This window comes from Scyliorhinus canicula, chromosome 15 (genome assembly GCF_902713615.1).
Source record: "Scyliorhinus canicula chromosome 15, sScyCan1.1, whole genome shotgun sequence".
Lineage (NCBI taxonomy): Eukaryota > Metazoa > Chordata > Chondrichthyes > Carcharhiniformes > Scyliorhinidae > Scyliorhinus > Scyliorhinus canicula.
In genome coordinates, this window is record NC_052160.1 from 92,664,278 (window position 1) to 92,678,883 (window position 14,606).

The following is a 14,606-nucleotide window of genomic DNA, read 5'->3' on the forward strand; positions in this document are numbered from 1 at the left end:
ACCCCCCTGACATAGCTCACCCCCCTGACACAGCTCACTCCCCTGACATAGCTCAGCCCCCCCGACACAGCTCACCCCCCCGACACAACTCACCCCCCTGACACAGCTCACCCCCCCGACACAACTCACCCCCCTGACACAGCTCACCCCCTCTGACACAGCTCACCCCCGACACAGCTCACCCCCCTGACACAGCTCACCCCCCCGACAGAACTCACCCCCCTGACACAGCTCCCCCCCCGACAGCTCACCCCCCTGACATAGCTCACCCCCCGACACAGCTCACCCCCCCCGACCCAGCTCACCCCCTCGACAGCTCACCCCCCTGACACAGCTCACCCCCACCGACACAGCTCAGACCCCTGACACAGCTCACCCCCCCGACACAGCTCACCCCCTCGACAGCTCAACCCCCTGACACAGCTCACCCCTCCAACACAGCTTACCCCCTGAAACAGCTCACCCCCCTGACACAGCTGACCCCCCCAACACAACTCACCCCCCCAACACAGCTCACCCCCGACACAGCTCACCCCCCCCAACACAGCTCACCCCACAACACAGCTCACCCCCCTGACACAGCTCACCCCCCTGACACTGCTCACCCCCCCGACACAGCTCACCCCCCCGACACAGCTCACCCCCCTGACACAGCTCACCCCCCCAAAACAGCTCAGCCCCCCCGACACAGCTCACCCCCTCCGACACAGCTCACCCCCCTGACATAGCTCACCCCCCTGATACGGCTCACCCCCCCTACCCCGACACAGCTCACCCCCCTACGCAGCTCAGCATCCACTGCCACAAAACTGAGCAACTCCTAATACTGCTCAGCACCCCTAGACAGTGCTCACTGAACTAAGATGACATGCAAACATAAAAAACGCTGAAAGCAGACCCCCTGCAGATAACCTGGTATTTAGGGCTCATTGAAGATGAATACATCTCCTTGTATTTTCAGTGACCTGTAGCAGTATTTTCAGAACTGATTAATTTATTTGAGTGTTCTTCCCGTTGTTAACCTGTGGTGAATGTACTTCACCTAATGCATGAGCTGTCTGTACTGCCTGTATAATAATGTGACCCATGACGTGGAAGATGATGCGGGCTATTTCCAGGTACTGTACTAGATCCCCAGTGGGCTCCGCCTCTGTCTCCGCCCTCACCTTCGTCACCGTCCAAAGGTCGGTCGCCTTCATGTTTGACAATGCACAACGGGGCAAAATAAAAAATGACAAAATCTTGAGGTGGAGGATTGAACTCTCCACCTACAATTAGGATATCAAGTATCGTCCTGGGAAGCTCAACGAGCCCCAGGTGCCCTGTCCCGCGGCACATGCGCCAGCGCGCACGTTGACCGACTTTGGGCTATCCACAATGACCTCTGTCACCCGGGGGTCACACGGCTTATCAACTTTATTAAGTCCCGCAACCTGCCCTACTCCACCGAGGAGGTCAAGGCCATGACCAGGGACTGCCAGATCTGTGCGGAGTGCAAACAGCACTTCTACCGGCCAGACAAGGCCCGCCTGGTAAAGGCCTCCAGGACCTTTGAGCGCCTGAGCATGGACTTCAAAGGGCCCCTCCTCTCCACCAACCATAATATATACTTCCTTACTGTCATCGACGAGTACTCCCACTTCCCCTCCGCAGTCCCCTGCCCCGACATGACCTCGGCCACTGTAATAAAGGCACTACACAGCATCTTCACACTGTTCGGTTCCCCTGCCTACGTCCACAGCGATCGGGGCACATCGTTCATGAGCGATGAGCTGCATCAGTGTCGATTCCTGGTTAATTTGCTGTCAGTCTAGATTCAATAAAATCTGAGATGGATTTGCAGGTATCATATCATTTAATAATAACTAACTTGCAAGGCTGACTCAATCCATAGGACCTCAGGACACACACACTGTCTTCTGAGAGCCCAGAATAAAGAGAGACAGAATACAAAGAAGCTTCTGCTGATATATTCAAAATCACAGTAAGATTCACATATAAGCTTCCCATTGGTCATTCTATACACCTCCTGACCTGGCCCTATATCCTAATTGGTCCATTGTAACCCCAGCATCTTTTTCAAACTTCTGACCACGAGGTTACCATCCCCCGCGAGCCATGAAACTTCTGCTTTCCTTTGTTCTGTCTGTGACCACAGTGCCCTCAGGGTCCTAGTGCCTAATTTTATCACATTAATTTATTCATTTCCTCATCAGTACCTGCTCAGCAAAGGCATCGCCTCGAGCAGGACGATGAAAAACGGACAGGTGGAGAGGGAGAACGTGACGGTATGGAAGGCCGTCCTTCTGGCCCTCCGGTCAAGAAGTCTCCCGACATCTCACTGGAAGGAGCTCCTCCCCGATGCCCTCCACTCCATTAGATCACTCCTCTGCACATCCACGAATGAGACCCCTCACGACCACTTGTTTCTCTTCCCCAGGAAGGCCATCTCCGGGGTCTCACTTCCATCTTGGCTGACACCTCCGGGACCTGTCCCTCTCAGAGGCATACGAGGAGCCATAAGACTGAACCCCTGGTCGAGAGGGTCCAGCTGCTGTACGCCAACCCCCAGAATGCCTACATCGCGCACTAGGACGGACGACACGATATGGTCTCCCTACGAGATCTAGCGCCAGCTGTTTCACCTGTCAACGTGCCCCCCTCCCCGCTGCCTACAGCCACCCCCTGCACCACTTGCACCCCCCTAGGTCTCCTGTCTTGGCCCGCACCGGCACTGCCTCCACACACCACCCCCTTGCCTACCCCCACCCCCCAACCACCTCCGACACGCCGGTCTGAGGCTCAAGCTCCAGACACGATGCCCCTGGAATCACCATCTGCAACTATCATGCCCGCCGCATCGCCAGAGCTGAGGAGGTCTAAAAGATCGATCCGGCCTCCAGACAGACTGAATCTCTAATGGAGCCCACGTCACCTCCGCTGGACTTGGTTTTTTTAACAGGGGGTGAATGTGGTGAATGTATTTCACCTAATGTGTGAGCTGTCTGTACTGCCTATATAATAATGTGACTCATGACCTGGCAGTGATGATACGGGCTACTTCCAGGTACTGTACTGGCTCCGCCCTCATCGGGGCCATATATAGTCCGGCATTCATTGGGTGGCACTCATTTATCCAGCCGACTCTGGCAGGCGAGTTCATGGATATTAAAGCCTAATGTTCACTCGTTCTCATGGTCTCACAGTGAATTAACGGTATCACATAACTCCCACAGGAATATCTTGTCAGAATAAATATCAGCAACACATTCAACTTCTCCACTGTATTATTTGTGTGTGTGAAAAAGTATATCTGAGAGTGAGTATAAGTGTGAGCATATGTGTGTGAGTATGTGTATGTGAGAGTATATGTGAGTGAGTGTATAATAACCTTAATTATTGTCACAAGTAAGCTTACATTAACACTGCAAACCAGGGGCTGGTTTAGCACAGAGCTAAATCACTGGCTTTGAAAGCAGCCCAAGGCAAGCTAGCAGCACGGTTCAATTCCCATACCAGCCTCCCCAAACAGGCGCCTGAATTCTTCCTCAGTGTACCCGAACAGGTGCTGGAGTGTGGCGACTAGGGGATTTTCACAGAAACTTCATTGTAGTGTTAGGCCTACTTGTGACACTAATAAAGATTATTTTTATTATTATATGTGTGAGTGAGTATATGTATGAGCGAGTGTATGTGTGTGAGTACATGTGTGAGTGAGTGTATTTGCATGAGTACCTGTCAGTGAGTATGTATCTGAACGGGTATATGTGTGTGAATATAAGTGTGTGAGTATATGTGTTTGAGAATATGTGTAAGTGAGTGTGTGAATATATGTGTGCGAGTATATGTGTGTGTGAGTATATGTGTGAGTGAGTATATATGAGTGTGAGTATGTGTGTGCATGAGAACATGTGAGTATATTTGTAATAATAATAAAACATATCCTCGCACACATATACCCACTCACACACTCGAACTTACACTCACACAGTGCTAACCACTGTGCTACCGTACAGCCCATATGGGTGTGAGCATATGTGTTGGTGGGATGGGTGTTGGTTTTCTTTTTTCCCTTCTATCTTTTTGTATTAAAGCTGGATGTTGGTGGGAGGCTGGTTGTCAGTCTGATTATTTTGCTGGTTTTACTCTGAGCGGGGGCCATCCTGCTTGCTGTAAAGTCACTTAACGGGAGCGGAGGAGTGGGGGTATCTGCTGCTCATGACTTCAGCTTTTTCTTTCAAGTAATGAGCTTAGGATTTTAGGATGTGGTTCTTCTTGGAGGCGGGCTGGTGGGGGATGGGTAGAATGCTGACGGTGACTAATTCTTTGTCTTTGCACTGGTCTTCTGGGGGTGGGTTTGGCAGCCATCTTGGGGGTGGGTCTAGTATAGGCACTCTGATGGGAATGGCTAACTCTGGGTCAAGGGAGGGGAGACCTCCTGTCCGGCTAATAGTTTGGAATGTAAGGGGTTAGGTGGCCCACTAAAAAGATCACGGATGTTTGTGCACCTGAGAAGTTTGAAGGCAGATGTGGTGTTTTTACAGGAGGCCCATTTGCGGATGAAGGACTAAACAAGGTTACAGAAGGGCTGGGTGGGACAGGTATACCATTCGGGCTTCGTTGGTAAGGCTCCGGGGGCTACAGGTCTGATCAACGTTTTTGGACACTAAGGTGTCTTTTTCAGTTGCTAAAATATTAGCGGACTCGGGCAGGTGGTATGTAATTATCAAGCACGTTGGTGATCCTAGTAGCACTGAACTGGGATGACACAGCATTTATCAATAAGGTGCTGGCTTCTTTTCTTGATCTGGATTCACAACCACTAATTCTGGTGGTGGGATGACTTCAATTCTGTTTTGGATCCTATGTTGGATAGAATCATATGATTTACAGTGCAGAAGGAGGCCATTCGGCCCCATCGATTCTGCTTCAGCCCCTGGAAAGAGCACCCCACCCAAGCCCACACCTCCACCACATCTCTGCAACCCACCCAACGTTTTTGGACACTAAGGGAAATTTAGCATCGCCAATCCACCTAACCTGCATATCTTTGGACTGTGGGTGGAAGAGGAAACCCACGCAATCATGGGGAGAAAGTATAAACTCCACACAGGCAGTGACCCAAGGCTGGAATTGAACCCGGGTCCCTGGAGCTCTGAGGCAGCAGTGCTAACCACCGTGCCACCGAGCCGATAGAGACTTAAGTCTCTGAGTCCATCAGGGGTAACATGGAAGAGATGGGGGAGGGATGCAAACACATGGAGATCTATGTATCTGAGGGATAAGGTGTTTTCTTTTCTCATGGCCGTTGGATTTACTCCCGGATTGACTTCTTTGTGGTCGATTGGTCTCTTCCTCCTGGGATGAAGGGGGTGGGGTAGTCGGCGATCATTATTTTGGATCATGGTTCGCATTTTGTGGACTTGATGTTGGAGCCCTCCTCAATGACCCTCATTGAGATTAGACACGGCGTTGCTGGTGGACAAGGGGTTCTGTGAATGTATATCCTCCGCCATTGGGAAGTACATTGAGTTCAACAGACACAAGGCAGTTTCATTTTCCACGCTGTGGGAAGCTCTGAAGGTGGTCATTAGGGGGGAGAAAATCTCCTTCAAGGTGCATAAGGACAAATCTGGTAGGGTGGAAAGACAGAGGCTGGTGGACTCGATCCTCGAGGTTGACCGCCAGTACTCGACTGCCCCAACACCGGAGTTGTTAGTGAGTAGGAAGAAATTGCAGTCAGAATCTGAGCTGCACTCTGTGATGAGATGTGAACTATCACCTGTGTATAACCAAACTGTATGCAAACATTAGTGACTGTAAATATAGATAAGCATCTGTGGTAGTCGGTATTAGGGGTATTACGGTACCCAGGTTGAGGCTGTAAGACCATTTGCGGGGGGGGGTACCTGAGACAGCAAGATCACTGATGAAGCCTGCCTGCTGTTTCTGCCCAGTAAGGCAGAGTATAAGAGTCTGTGTCTCCCCAGGTGCTGCCTTCTGTACCTGCGCTGCTTCGGGGAAACATCTAGTCCAATAAAGCCTTCAATTGTCATCCAATCTCGCTTCTGGAGTCATTGATCGAGCATCAATTTATTGGACTAGATTTTAAAGAATGGAGCTCCGAATCAAGCCGGAGTGTCTGCAACTCGGCCCCCATGCGGCAAACTCAGCGGCAACTTTCAAACACTGGCTGGCATGCTTCAACGGGTACCTCAGGACGGCTACAACTACACCCACGGAGGACCAGAAGATGCAAGTTCTCCACTCGAGGGTGAGCCCAGAGATCTACACCCTCATCGAGGATGCGGACGATTTTGAGGCCGCAATGGCCCTGTTGAAAGGACACTATATTCGCCCAGTAAAACAGGTCTACGCCCGACATCTGTTCGCAACAAGGCAACAAGTCCCGGGGGAAATTGCTGGAAGAATTCTACCGTGCGCTCCTGGGATTAGGTAGGAACTGTGACTGCCCGCAAGTTTCAGCCAGCGACCACACAGAACTTTTGATCCGGGACGCATTCGTTGCAGGAATGCTGTCCTCCCAAATCCGTCAGCGGCTGCTAGAGAAAGAGACACTCGGCCTCAAGGAGGCACGGGCCCTTGCTAGCTCCCTGGATGTGGCCTCCTGAAATGCCCACGCGTATGTCCCCGACTGCGCGGCAGCCCCTTGGGCAGCGTGGAACCCGTCCGCGGCCGACCCCGTGCATCCCCCATCTCCCCACAAGCTTGTGCCACGTGGCTACCAGGCAACCCTGAGGGGGCCCGCTGTTATTTTTGCGGGCAAGCCAAGCACCCGGCACCGCTGCCTGGCCCGCTCCTGCATCTGCAAAGGGTGCGGCAAAAAGGGCCATTTTGTGGCGGTATGCCAGGTCCTGGCGGTCGCCGCCATCTCCGGGGGCAAACCGGTGCCGCCACCAGAACTCTCTCCACGGGCCACGTGCGGGCAGCGGGTGGCGCCATCTTCATTTTCCCGAGCCACGTGCGGGCCCCGGGCATCGCCATCTTGTTCCCCAGGGACCACGTGCGATGCGTGGGCGCCGCCATCTTGCACATCCCAGCCATGTGCGACCCGTGGGCACCGCCATCTTGGATGGAGTCTCAGGACCCCGATTCGGATGATCACACACCACCTGAGGAAAATCTTCAACTTTTACCACGACTCGCCTCAATGCCCCTCGACCAGTCTCGGCCCCGAACGCTCTCGACCGCGACGACAACCGTGCTCATCAACGGTCACAAAACATCCTGCCTGATTGACTCCGGGAGCACAGAGAGCTTCACACACCCCAACACGATAAGGCGCTGTTCTCTTCCCATACACCCAGTTAACCAAAGAATCTCCCTGGCCTCCGGGTCTCACTCTGTCGAGATCAAGGGGTTCTGCGTAGCGAACCTCACGGTCCAGGAAAGGGAATTAAAAAATTTCCGACTCTATGTCCTTCCTCACCTCTGCGCTGCCACGCTCCTGGGATTAGACTTCCAATGCAACCTCCAGAGCTTAACCTTTAAATTCGGCGGCCCTATACCCTCCTTCACTGTCTGCAGCCTCGTGACTCTCAAAGTCGACCCGCCTTTCCTTTTTGCGAACCTCACCCCAGATTGCAAACCCGTCGCCACCAGGAGCAGACAGTACAGTGCCCAGGACCAGACTTTCATTAGGTCGGAAGTCCAGAGACTACTGAAAGAAGGTTTTATCGAGGCTGGCAACAGCCCCTGGAGAGCTCAAGTAGTGGTTGTAAAGACCGGGGAGAAGCACAGGATGGTCATCGATTATAGTCAGACCATCAACATGTATATGCAGCTCGACGCGTACCCTCTACCCCTCATATCTGATTTGGTCAATCAGATTGCACAATACAAGGTCTTTTCCATGGTGGACCTCAAATCCGCCAACCACCAGCTCCCATCTGCCCGGATGACTGCAAATACATTGCATTCAAAGCAGATGGGCGGCTCTACCACTTCCTGAGGGTTCCCTTCAGTGTCACAAATGGAGTCACTGTCTTCCAACGGGAGATGGACTGAACGGTTGACCGGTACGGTTTGCGAGCCACATTTCCGTACCTCGACAATGTCACCATCTGCGGCCACAACCAGCAGGACCACAACACCAACCTCCAAGAATTCCTCCATACCGCAAAAATCCTTAATCTCACCCACAACAAGGACAAATGCGTGTTTAGCACCGACCGTCTAGCCATCCTCGGCTACGTAGTGCATGATGGAGTTATAGGCCCAGATCCTGAATGCATATGCCCCCGCATGGAGTTTCCCTTCCCCCACTGCTCCATGGGCTCTGAAACGCTGCTGGGATTTTTTTCATATGCAGACCAGGCCCGCCCACTAATCCAATCCACGGTTTTTCCCCTGTCGGCAGAGGCCCGCCAGGCCTTCAGCCGCATAAAAGCCGACATCGCAAAGGCCACGATGCACGCAATCAACATACCCTTCCATTCCAAGTCGAAAGCGACGCGTCCGACGTAGCTCTGGCGGCCACCCTCAACCAAACGGGCAGGCCCGTGGCCTTCTTCTCACGCACCTCCATGCTTCAGAAATCTGTCACTCCTCCGTTGAAAAGGAGGCCCAGGCCATAGTAGAAGCTGTGTGGCACTGGAGGCATTACCTGGCTGGCAGGAGATTCATGCTCCTCACTGACCAGCGGTCGGTTGCTTTCATGTTCGATAATGCACAGCGGGGCAAAATAAAGAACGATAAGATCTTACGGTGGAGGATCGAGCTCTCCACCTACAACAATGAGATCTTGTATTGTCCCGGGAAGCTAAACGAGCCTCCTCATGCCCTATCCCGCACACATGTGCCAACGCACAAGTGGACCGACTCCAGGCCCTCCATGAGGACCTCTGCCACCCGGGGGTCACTCGATTCTTCCATTTTATCAAGACCCCCAACCTGCCCTACTCCATCGAGGAGGTCAGGACCGCCTCCTGGAACTGCCAAATCTGCGCGGAGTGCAAGCCGCACTTCTACAGGCCAGAGAAAGCGCCCCTGGTAAAGGCTTCCCGTCCCTTTGAACGCCTCAGCCTGGACTTCAAAGGGCCCCTCCCATCCACTGACCGCAACACGTACTTCCTGAACGTGATTGACGAGTACTCCCGGTTCCCATTCGCCATCCCCTGCCCCAACATGACCGCAGCCACCATCATAAAAGCCTTCCACAGTATCTTTACACTGTTCGGTTTCCCAACCTACATATACAACGATAGGGGGTCCTCCTTCATGAGCGATGAACTGTGTCAATTCCTGCTCATCAAGGTCATTGCCTCAAGCAGGACGACCAGTTATAACACCCGGGGAAACGGGCAGGTAGAGAGGGGGAACGGAACGGTCTGGAAGACCATCCTACTGGCCCTGCGGTCCAGAAATCTCCCAGTCTCCCGCTGGCAGGAGGTCCTCCCCGATGCACTCCACTCCATCCGATCACTGCTGTGTACCACGACAAACAAAACACCTCATGAACGTCTCCTTGTCTTCCCGAGGAAATCCTCCTCCGGGACCTCGCTCCCAACCTGGCTGGCAGCTCCTGGACCCATCCTGCTCCGCAAACACGTGTGGGCGCACAAGTTGGACCCATTGGTCGAGAGGGTCCACCTCCTTCACTCTAACCCTCAGTACGCCTACGTGGCGTACCCCACGGCCGACAGGATACGGTCTCCCTACGGGACCTGGCGCCCGCGCGATACCCACCAACCCCACCCTCCCTCCCACCAGCGCCCCCTTCCCAGGTGGATAGTTCTCCCACTGGTCCCATCTAGGGGTGATGAAGATACCGAAGAAACCGAAGTCATGCTCCCGGAGTCACGGATGCCCGAGCCGGCGCCTGCATCACCGCCGAAACTGCGACGTTCACAGAGGACAACCAGGGCCCCCGATCGACTAATTTCTTCATTTTGATATGTACATGTAAATAAATACTGTAAATAGTTGCGACATGGAACAAGGCAAAACACTACCACCGATGGGTACCACCATAATCTCAACCTCTACCACTGTATGACACAAGACCACCACCCCCGCCGGACTCTTTTTTTTTAACAGGGGGTGAATGTGGTAGTCGGTATTAGGGGTATTTCAGTACCCAGGTTGAGGCTGTAAGACCATTGGTGAGGGAGGTACCTGAGACAGCAAGATCATTGGTGAAGCCTACCTGCTGGTTCCGCCCAGTAAGGTGGAGTATAAGAGTCTGTGTCTCCCCAGCTGCAGCATTCTGTTCCTGCGCTGCTGGGGAAAACATCTAGTCCAATAAAGCCTTCAATTGTCTTCCAATCTCGCTTCTGGAGTCTTTGATCGAGCATCAGCATCCTAGCATCTGACCACAGGTGGTGTGTTGACAGGAGAACGTTACTGGAACACAGCCACATGGTGAGGTAGAACATATTCTGGCATCCGACCACAGGTGGCGTGACATTGGAGAATGTTACTGGAAGACACCCACATGTGAGACAGGATGCATTCTAGCAACTGACCACAGATGGCGACAGTCGTCTTTTAGTGCACCAGCTGAGGCAGCAGGCCGCCTCTCAAGAGATAGTACAGATAAGGGATTTGGGGGTGGGTTGGTTTCCGCTCCAGGGAAGGTTTTTAAAAAAGTTTTAGAGTACCCAATTATTTTTTTTTCCAATTAAGGGGCAATTTAGCGTGGCCAATCCACCTAACCTGCACATCTTTTGGTTGTGGGGGTGAAACCCACGCAGACATGGGGAGAATGTGCAAACTCCACACGGACAGTGACCCAGGGCCAGGATTCAAACCCGGGTCCTCAGCACTGCAGTCCCAGTGCTATCCACTGCACCACATGCCACCCCTACACTCCAGGGAAGGTTAATTTGGCATTTGAGGCTTTTTATCGAGAGTTATATAAGTCAGAGCATCAAGGGGAGAGACTGTCAATGATGCAGTTTTTGGGTTGGTTGTTTTTCCCGGTGGTGGAACAGGAGAGAAGGGAAGAGTTGGAGTCGATGATGGGACAGGAGGAGATTATGCAGTGTATTGGATTAATACAGTCGGGTAAAGCTCCAGGTCCAGATGGGTTCCCTATCGAATTCTATAAAAGGTTTGTGGGTCAGTTGACCCCACTGTTGCTGGATATGTTCAATGATTCCTTCTCCCGGGGCAGGCGCCGGAATGTGGCGGCTTGGGGCTTTTCACAGTAACTTCATTTGAAGCCTATTTGTGACAATAAGTGATTTTCATTTTCATATTGCCAACTATGCTGGTGCAGGCATCAATGTCCCTGATCCTGAAGAAGGATAAGGATCCTACGAAGTGGGGGTCGTACCGATCCATATTGTTGTTGAACACTGACGGTCGGTTGTTGGTGAAGGTGTTGGCAATGGGTTTGAAGCTTGCCTTCCAGGTATGATTTCAGAGAAGCAGACTGGTTTTGTGAAGAGCCGGCAGTTATCGACCAACATATGGCGATTGTTAAACGTAGTTTTGTTCATCTCCCCAGTGTCCAAGCCAAAGGTGATTACCTCGACGGATGCGGAAAAAGCATTTGATAGGGTTGAGTACTGATTTGAAATTCTCAGGAGATTTGGCTTTGGGCCAAAATTTACATAATGGATTCAGCTTTTGTATGGGGCTCCCACTGTAAGTGTGTGTACGAATGCCCCGAGTTTGGGTTACTTTCAATTGAACAGAGGTACAAGGCAGGGTTGTCCATTGTCTCCATGTTTGTTTGCCTTGGCAATCTAGTCTCTGGTCATTGTGTTAAGGTCGTCCATTGGGTGGAGGGGTATAGAACGGGGGTGGGGAAGCCGACCATAGGGTTTCTTTATCTGTGGATGATCTGCTTCTGTGTACCTCATGGGCCACTCTCCAATGTAGAGGTGATAATGAAGCTACATAGAAGTTTTGGCTCCTTATCAGGTTATCAGCTGAATCTGAACAAAAGTGAATCCATTCCAGTGAACCCCTCAGTGAGGGGAGCTGATCTGGGGAAGTTGCCGTTTTGCCTGGCCGGGATTAGCTTCCATTATCTGGGAATCCGGGTGGCCCACGATTGGAACACGCTTCACAAGCTTAACTTTGCTAGTCTGGTGAATGGGATTAGGGCCGACTTGACAAAGTGGGACAACCTACTTCTGACCTTGGTGGGCAGGGCGCAGGCTGTAAAAATGAATATCCTTTATTTGGGCGAGCAATTATGGACCTTATGGATTCATTGGACATTTCGACAGAGAGAGAGGGAGTTGGAGGGCTTGGCGCTACCTAATTTTAATTTTATTACTTGGCTGCAGAATCCAGATTCTATATGGGGATGAATGGAGATTTGGGGACATGTTTATTGAAGGGAGGCTCACCGGTATGGAAGAGCTATTGGAGACGTTCCAGCTTCCGAGATCAAATGTATTTAGGTATTTGCAGGTTTGCGATTTTTTGCGCAAGATTCCTTCATTTGCCCTGGCACCATCGCCCTCACTCTTGGATAGGGTCCTGTCACTGGCTGAGTTGGGTGAGGGGAGGATTTCAGATATCTATGGCTGGTTCCTGTCGACGAAGCACGCTTCATTGGAAGGAAGTAAAGAGAAAGTTGGAGGATGAACTAGATTTGATTTGTGATGGGGGTTGGGGTTGAAGTGAGACCCTTCACAGAGTCAACTCCACCTCCTTGTGCTAGGCTCAACTTGATCCAGTTCAAGGTGGTGAACAGGGCACACGTGACCAGGGCGTGGAGCAATGCTTTTTTCTCAGGGGTGGAGGATAGCTGCAAATGTTGCGCTAGGGGACCGGCGAATCATATGCACATATTCTGGACTTGCCGTAAATGTGAGCTTCTGGGTCTCCTTTTTCCAAACCATGTCAGGGATTCTGGATGTTCAGCTGGAGATGTGCCTGTTGATGGCTATATTTTAAAAATGAATTTCAAGTACCCAATTATTTTTTTTCTAATTAATGGGCAATTTAGCGTGGCCAATCCACCTACCCTGCACATCTTTGGGTTGTGGGGGGGCGAAACTCACCCAAACACGGGGAGAATGTGCAAACTCCACATGGACAGTGGGGATTCGAACCTGGGTCGTCAATGCCGTAGTCCCAGTGCTAACTTTTGTTTGCACTGAGTGCTGAGCTTGTGGCATTTGAGTGCTACAGTGAGAGTTTGGTGACTGAGGGAGTATAAGGGTTATTTAAAGTCGAGTATTTCTTTTATTTAGTTAATTAACTTAAAAGTTGCTGTTTGGTCTATAAGAAGGTGAATTTTGAATCAGCTTTAAACAAGGTTCTACTTGGACTTACTTGCAGCTGGAGCTTGTTAATTAGTTAATTGCATTAGGCCAGTTTTTAGAAGCTAGAGTCACAGTATAAATAGGGGCTAGATACAGTGCAGACTTTGTTTGCACTGAGTGCTGAGCTTGTGGCATTTGAGTGCTACAGTGAGAGTGTGGTGACTGAGGTAGTGCTGAGCTTGTGGCATTTGAGTGCTACAGTGAGAGTTTGGTGACTGAGGGAGTTAGGTGAGGAGGGAGTAAGGTACTCCTTTCATTTAATTTCCTATATTTATCAAAGAGCGTGAAGGGAACCAGGAGTTTAGAGTACAGCTGACTGGGAGCAGAGTCGGAGGGCGGAGGTCCAGTTGGTCCACAGGGCAGCTAATTCTGTAAAGTAAGAGGGGATGGAGGCTAGGGCAGTTGCATGCTCCTCCTGTAGGATGTGGGTGGTGAGGGATACCACTGGTGTCCCCGCTGACTATACCTGCGGGAAGTGCACCCAACTCCAGCTCCTCAGAGACCGTGTTAAGGTACTGGAGCTGGAGCTGGATGAACTTCGGATCATCCGGGAGGCAGAGGGGGTCATAGAGAAGAGTTACAGGGAGGTAGCCACACCAAAGGTACTGGACAAGAGTAGCTGGGTTACAGTCAGGGGAAAGAAAACTAACAGGCAGACAGTGCAGGGATCCCTCGTGGCCATTCCCCTTCAAAACAAGTATACCGTTTTGGATGCTGTTGGGGGGGATGACCTACCGGGGGAAGGCCCCAGCGGCCAGGTCTCTGGCACTGAGTCTGGCTCTGGGGCTCAGAAGGGAAGGGGGGAGCATAGAAAAGCAATAGTAATAGGAGATTCAATGGTTAGGGGAATAGATAGGAGATTCTGTGGTCGCGAGCGAGACTCCCGAAAGGTATGTTGCCTCCCGGGTGCCAGGGCCAGGGATGTCTCTGATCGTGTCTTCAGGATCCTGAAGGGGGAGGGTGAGCAGCCAGAAGTCGTGGTGCACATTGGTACCAATGATGTAGGTAGGAAAAAGGGTGTGGAGGTAATAAACAAGTTTAGGGAGTTAGGCTGGAAGTTAAGGGCCAGGACAGACAGAGTTGTCATCTCTGGTTTGTTGCCGGTGCCACGTGATAGCGAGGCTAGGAATAGGGAGAGAGTGCAGTTGAACACGTGGCTGCAGGAATGGTGTAGGAGGGAGGGCTTCAGGTATTTGGATAATTGGAGCGCATTCTGGGGAAGGTGGGACCTGTACAAGCAGGACGGGTTGCATCTGAACCAGAGGGGCACCAATATCCTGGGGGGGAGGTTTTCTAGTACTCTTCGGGAGGGTTTAAACTAATTTGGCAGGGGAATGGGAACCGGATCTGTAATCC